The following is a 7,459-nucleotide window of genomic DNA, read 5'->3' on the forward strand; positions in this document are numbered from 1 at the left end:
AGATCAGCAAGAGAGGCAGCCAACAGTGCCCATCATTGCAGCCTGACTGTGCCCATCATTGCAGCCTGACTGTGCCCATCATTGCAGCCTGACTGTGCCCATCATTGCAGCCTGACTGTGCCCATCATTGCAGCCTGACCGTGCCCATCATTACAGCCTGACCGTGCCCATCATTGCAGCCTGACCGTGCCCATCATTGCAGCCTGACCGTTCCCATAATGCAGTGTCACCCTGCCCATAATGCAATCTCACTGCAGTCAGTGTCTGTGCCCAGAGGCGTAACTAGAACCTTCAGGGCCCACAAGAAACCATGAAGGGCCCCTGGTGTCCTTTTCTCCCATCACGGGGCCCTTGATTTTGGTCCTGCAGAAGGACCCCTTTTACACAATTGAACTGATTGGACTACCCATTGTTTTGTATGGGGAGGTGGATGTAAACAGACGTGTCCATTTACACCTGCCTGCATCCGCTCCAATGAAAAAAGATGGATGGAGATTCCCCATCCGTCTTGCAGATTGGATGACAGTCAGACCGGTCCATAGAGAACAGCAGTCTGTGAATGTGTCCAAGACCGGTCCATAGAGAACAGCAGTCTGTGACTGTGTCCACTGTGCACAAGTGAAGCAGACATAGACCCGTCATCCGCCTGCTCAGCAGGGATCAGCGGAGAGTTCCCCCACTGAGCAGGTGGATTTGCTTGGCAGAGTCTGCCCATGTGAAAAGGCTCTAAGGGAGAGATCTGTGGACTTTAATGTAAAGGGAAACCGATGTAAGGGCCAGTTCACACCAGACGCAGTTCCATACAGTTTTGTGCGCATTTTCACTGCGCTAAAAATGCATGCACAGTGTTTTCCATGTATTCCAATGGATCTTGATGGCTCTAGTTCACACCATGCAGTCAGTTTCTGGTGCAGAAACTGACCGAAAACTGACTGCATGGTGTGAACTAGAGCCATCAAGAGCCATTGGAATACATGGAAAACACTGTGCATGCATTTTGTGCAGAAAAAAAAGCACATGGAACTGTGTCTGGAGTGAACTGGCCCAAAGAGGTACTCTTGGAATCCTGATGTAAGGGGGTATCTGATCACCAAAGCCCCCACGTACATCAGAGTCCCCCTTTACATCACAGTCCACAGAGCTCTCCCTTACATAAGTGTGCTCAGAGGTTGGCGAGATGGGAGGGGGGGATATTTCCCTTACCAAAGATGAAGGCTTGGGCCCTGGATTGGTCAGCAAACAAGGCCTACTAGCCTGTGTTATACATAGGCTGGCAGACAATGCTGGGGCTTGTAGTGCACCACACAATGGAAACCCTAGTGGGCTGCTGTGTTGGTTGAGGGACTCTGGAGGTGACAACACACTCTGTTCAGCCCCATCAATGACTGACCCACCTGTGTGCTGCTTTCTTTTCACTCACTGGAAAGTTTAATTAGGAAGCAAGGATTTTAGCTGACCTGGAGCTGTGGATCCTCTGTGGGGGGTTGCAGGCAGTATCCATAATACAAGCTGTCCTTCCCTCCACTATCTACCTGCAGGCTGCTCGTTTCTCTTTGGGAAGCATGGAGGAGCTGCTGAGGATTGGATGTGGGCGGGGCCACGAGGACACACACGAGGGGGGGTGAGAGGAGAAGATCCTGCTCTCTGTATTTTCTTTTCTCTCCTGTCCAATGTGCAAGGAGGAGGGGGGAGGGAGGGCTGTCAGTGTGGGGTCCGAGCAGAGTGACAGAGAATAGACACTCTGCTCAGAACTGAAGCCACATTACACTAGCTTTTGCCCCCCCCCCCTCTGCAGAAACAAGCTGGTCTAGGAGGAGGAGGGGGACTTTTCAATCAGAAGCGCGGCTAAAGTTTTCACACTCACAGCTTGCAGACACACAGAGGGAGATACCTGCTGACTGTGAGTGTGATGTGCACAGTGTAGTGGAGGAGGACGAGGGAGCAGAGCGCTGCAGCCACAGCTTCGCCCAAAGCAGCCTCAGGGCAGGTCAGGATTTCATAAAAATCTATTTATTTACCTTGTGCTCCAAGGGTGGTGGTCTTCTCCTCTGCCTCCTCTGCCACGTGACCCTGCAGGAGAAATAGTGGGCGGTGCTGGCGCCGCACGGGAAGATGGAACTGATCTGACGTTCAGTTCTCCTGCTCGGCTCCTCCCCTCCCTCAGTCACATGATCGCTCCAGTCCAGTGAGTGAGTCAGTCCACACAGCGGGTTAGATGCTGGGAAGGAAAGTGCGGCGGCGAGCATGGCGGCCGCAACTCACCGGTGGCCGGCCCGCCGCTGCTTCACTGACATAATGTGACATGCATGACACTGGACTGACTGCAGCTAGGCATAGGGCAGCCATCCAGCCCTGCACAATTGCAAAGTGCGGCCGCAATGGCGGCCGGCGGCCGCCGTAGCCCACACAGCTGATAAATTTGACTGACAGCAGGCGGCCTACCGGGAATTTTCCCGCTATCCCGGTAGGCCAGTCCAGCCCTGGCTGCCACCCTTGGCCTGGGGTGGTACAGGCACCCCATACAGCAATAGTGGTCACTCACAGTACAGCCATGGCTGGAACAGAGGCCCAAATTTAGCAAAAATAACACGGTCAGAGGCAACTAAATCTCTGACCAACCTCTAAATTTAAAGAAGCACCAGCTATGAAAGTATCAGGGCGCTAAACATAGAATGCATTAAGGTGAAAAACCTTGAGACTTTACAACTCCTTTAAACTTTAATATAAAAATGTAATATTTTTAATTCTGCAACTTTCATAAAAATAATAGCTGATCCTGCTATTAAGGACCTTGTTCAGGCACTTTCAGTTATAGGGTGACAACATTCTGTCCCTATCTCTAAATTGCAATCTGACACCATCACCATGATACTTTGCTTATTGTCCTGGGGACAGCACAGGAAATGAGAAGAAATGTTTCCAGATTGAAGGGAAATTCTGACAACTCAGATAGACTCTGCAGCCTTTACACATTCAAATTCTACAAATACTTTGGTGAGTGCTTGTGGGCAAGACACATGATTGGGGATGATTTACTAAAGGCAAAAAGGCTGTTCACTTTGAAAGAAAGAGGGGTCAGAACCCACTGTATCATCCCAGGGGTCTCAAAACTTTCTAAACAAAGGGCCAATTTACTGTCTTTCAAACTTAAAGAGGTTGTAAACCTCCAAAAAAAAAAAAAGAACCTGCAAGACAAAGGCATAATGAGTTAGTGTGCATCGCATACTAGCTCATTATGAAATACTTACCATAGAACAATGCATTAAATCAGCACCAGTACACCGGTGACAGGGCCGACATCTTTCCCGAAGTTACTTTGGGGTTCGAGGGCTCCAGTGATGTGATTGGCCGAAGCCGCGATTATGTCACTCATGTGCGTGGGAGCCGCCGGTCATGGAGTGGTCCCTGAACAAAACGCCATGAGCGGGTTGTTCCTTCAGTGCACATGCGCCGTTGACGCCAGCGGCAGCGTATATAGTAAACATCTCCTAAACGGTGCAAGTTTAGGAGATATTTACAGTACCTACCTTATTATAGGCTTATCTGTTGGTACAATTAAAGAGGAAGGTTTTACTTACTCTTTAAGGGGGGCAGCACTGTGGTCAGTGGGAGAAGAAATGCCCTGGCATCAGTGGCAGTAAACAATGCTCCATGATTGGTATTAGTGGGGCGTAATAGTGCCCCATTATTGGCATCAATGGGCGGAATAGTGCCCCACCATTGGTGTCAATGGGACGAATAGTGCCCCATCATAGGTGTCAATGGGAGGAATAGAGTCCCATCATTGGTGTCATTGGGAGATTAGTGCCCCATCATAGGTGTCAATGGGAAGAATAGAGCCCCATCATTTGTTTCAATTGGTGATTAATGCCCCATCATTGGTGTCAATGGGAGGAATAGTGCACCATCACTGGTGTTAGTGGGAGGAATAGTGCCCCACCCACCATTGGAGCACAGGTGTGTGAGGAGGAAGGTGTGTGAGAAGCTGCTGTGTGAGAAGGGAGTTGCCTGGAAATCTCTCCCAGCTCTCCTGGCCCCTTTCTGGGGAAGCCATGGAGGGCAGTGGGGCCTCCCCTGCTGGAGGCTCTCAGCCATCTCCTGGGCCATCTGCTGACATGTCTGCCCCTCTACAAGCCTCAGCTGGTGATCTCTCTGCCCCTGGTGTGGATGAAGGCTCGGAGGCCATTCGGGAGCGAGTGGTGGCCGGCATAAAAGTCCTAAACCGGGAGAGGGATAAGCTGTACAAGCTACGTGCGGAGCTGAAGCGCCTGCGAAGGCAACGTGAAGGCTTACATAGCCAGAAACGCGGATCCATGGATCCAGAGATCCAATTGGCCAAGGTCCGTGTGGACCACCAGGAGACCATCGTGGCCATAATGGAAGGAAGGGATGGTCCTTTCAAGGAAAAGTTCTGCAATGACAAGAGGTTTGCAAAGGTGACAAAGATGGAGGTGGAGGAGGAGGAGACCCCCAGTTCTGACCCCCTGCCCCCCCAGGGAGAGGTAAGCACCCCAATGCCTTCCCAGGACTCAGGAGGCATGTTGAGGGCGATCCAGGTAATGGAGTCTCCTGTGCGGGGGGATCGGATGGTCTTTAATGATGAAGATATTGCAGATGGTGTACCTGATAAAGTAAAGCCAGCTAAGCCCCATGTTGTGAATAAGACTGTGTTTGTACCATCTAGCACCATGCCTGATAATGTGCCTAATAATCAGAATGTATGCAGTAATAATGTGCCTGCTGAGGCTGCAATGCAGCAAGAGACACGTTCAGAAAATGACATTCCTGTGAAGGAACTGCAAGTCCCAGCAGAACCCATTAACCCTCCTGCTGCTGAGACCAAAGCTGATTGCCCCACTGCTGCTCTGGACTCCACAGCGCAGCATCAGGCGACAGCTGGTACTGCAGCAGCAACAGTGACTGTTCCTGATGGGAATGTGTGTGTGACTGATAAAAATCATCCCAGTTCAGGTGGGATGGACAATGGTCCCAGTTCAGGTGGGATGGACAATGGTCCCAGTTCAGGTGGGATGGACAATGGTCCCATTTCAGGTGGGATGGACAATGGTCCCATTTCAGGTGGGATGGACAATGGTCCCATTTCAGGTGGGATAGACAATGGTCCCATTTCAGGTGGGATAGACAATGGTCCCAGTTCAGGTGGGATGGACAATGGTCCCATTTCAGGTGGGATGGACAATGGTCCCAGTTCAGGTGGGAAGGACAATACTAACTCTGTTCATGCAGATAAAGTGACTTCAGTGTGGGGTCTTGGCCCTAATAAACCCACTTTTGCTCAGGTGTTGCGCTCTGCCCCTGGTAGCTCCGCCCCCAAGCAGGGTTTTCCCCTACGAGCTACTACCTGGAGCCCCCCGGGATCTGGTCTTGGGTCTCTGGCTTCTGCTGGGGGTCCAAGACGTAATGTTGTCATCCTGAAATGGGAGGGTGGTGCAGTCCCCCCTGCAAGGCGTGCAGTGGTGGATTTAATTCTAGAAATGGGCTTTGGGGTTAACGATCTCTATGCTTTTATTCATGTGTCAGGGACGCGAGAGTATACAGTCAGTTTCACCAAGCCAGAGGGTCTTGACCTGTTCTGGGAGCGATATGAGGCCCGGTGCAGGTCAAGACCCGAATGGGAAAGTCTGGCCCCAGTTGCGATTTCGCAGCGGTCAACAGTAAAAAAGATCACTATCATCCTCACCAATGAGAGCGTCCCTGCCAGGGATCTGGAGGTCTGGTTGAGGAACTACGGGGAGGTTTTGACCAAACCCAGTAAAATATTAGATGAGCGTAACATCTGGGCTGGGGGATGGTCGGTAACGGTCAGGCTGGCCAGGGATGGAAATGTTGTCCGTCACCTGCCCTCCTCGGCTTTCATAGGGAGGGATAGGATGACCGTGTTCTACCCTGGTCAGCCGAAGCTGTGCCACCGCTGTGGAGAGAAGGGGCACCTTAGCTCCTCCTGTTCGGCCTTGATATGCTCAGTGTGTCGGGGTCAGGGTCATATGGCCAAGGACTGCACCCAGAAGATCAGGTGCAACCTGTGCCTGCGACTTGGCCACCCTTATAGCAGGTGCCCTGAAGCCTGGCACAATATGGAGAAGGAGGTAGTGGATGAGATGTCAAGGCTGGACAGGATGGAGGGGGAGGCCCCTGGTGTACCATCCTCCTCAGCGGTGACCGACCCCCCTGGTCCTGCTCAGGATCCCTCCCCGGTTTCCTCCCCAGTTCCTGTGACCACCCCTTCTGTGTCTGTAAGTACTCCTTCTGTATCTGTATCTGTGTCCCCCCAGCCTACTGTACCCGCTCCTCTTGTGTCAGAACCTTCCAAGTCTGTGCCCCCTGAGTCAGTTACCCCCCAGAAGTCTATCCCTGTTAAGTCGGATTTACCCCCCCCATCAGGAGTGATAGCGGGTACTAAAAAGGTCGCTTCAAAGAAAAAAACAAGGGATGAGGGCATCTCTGAGGCTGACCTCAAGTACCTGGAGGAGAGAAGGAAGGTTGGGCGGCGGAAGAAGCAGGCGGTGAGGACGGAACGGGGACGGGAAGCTCCGGTGCATGTCTCCACCCGTCGTAGGTCCTCTAGGTGGGACATTTCGTCATCTGGCGCTTCTTCAGAGCTGAGCTCTGAGTCAGAGATGGAGTTGGAGGCGGCCTCAAGAAAGAGGGAGGCTTCTGGTGATGAGCAGCAGAGGGGAGCTAAGAAGCAATCCACCCAATAACCCAAATGGCGGTTCCCCCTCCGTTAAAAGTGGCGACAATAAATGTCGCCAGCATTAAGTCAGTGAGAGCTCGTTCTATGGCCTTCTTTTTGTTCAGCCAATTAGATGCTGAAATTTTATTTTTGCAAGAGACTAGGCTCACCTCCTTGGCAGATATTCATATGGCCAAGAGAGAGTGGAGGTATGGTCCATCTTACTGGTCTCTTGCGGCCGAGCCTTACGGCGGTGTGGCGGTGTTGTTTAAAACCGGCATGGTAACTGTCCGGCGGGTTATTGAGGTGGAGATTGGGAGATGTATGGTCTTAGACGTCCTTGTGGGAGGGCAGGACCTGCGCCTAATTAATATCTATGGGCCGCACACAAAGTGGGACAGGAAATGCCTTTTTACAAGGATCAAGCCATTTCTTTTTACATCCCGGCAAGTGGTCTTTGGAGGTGACTTTAATACAGTAACTAGGCCCAAGGACAGGAAGGCCTTCAAGGACAGGCTGGGATATGATAGCGTTTTTTTAAATAGTATGGTTAGGGATGCTGGTCTTGTGGATGTGCACATTGCGCACCTCCCGGATGACACCGGGTTCACCTTTCATCGTGGTAATAGTCAGAGTAGGATAGACAGGTTTTTTTTTGAAGGAGGCCTCTGCTTTCTCACCCCCAGTGGTGCAGGCAGTAGAGTTCTCTGATCACTGTATGCTATCTGTGGCCCTGAATGCTTCAGACGCCCCTCAGAGGGGAAA

The sequence above is a fragment of the Rana temporaria genome, chromosome 1, assembly GCF_905171775.1.
Source record: "Rana temporaria chromosome 1, aRanTem1.1, whole genome shotgun sequence".
Taxonomy (NCBI): Eukaryota; Metazoa; Chordata; class Amphibia; order Anura; family Ranidae; genus Rana; species Rana temporaria.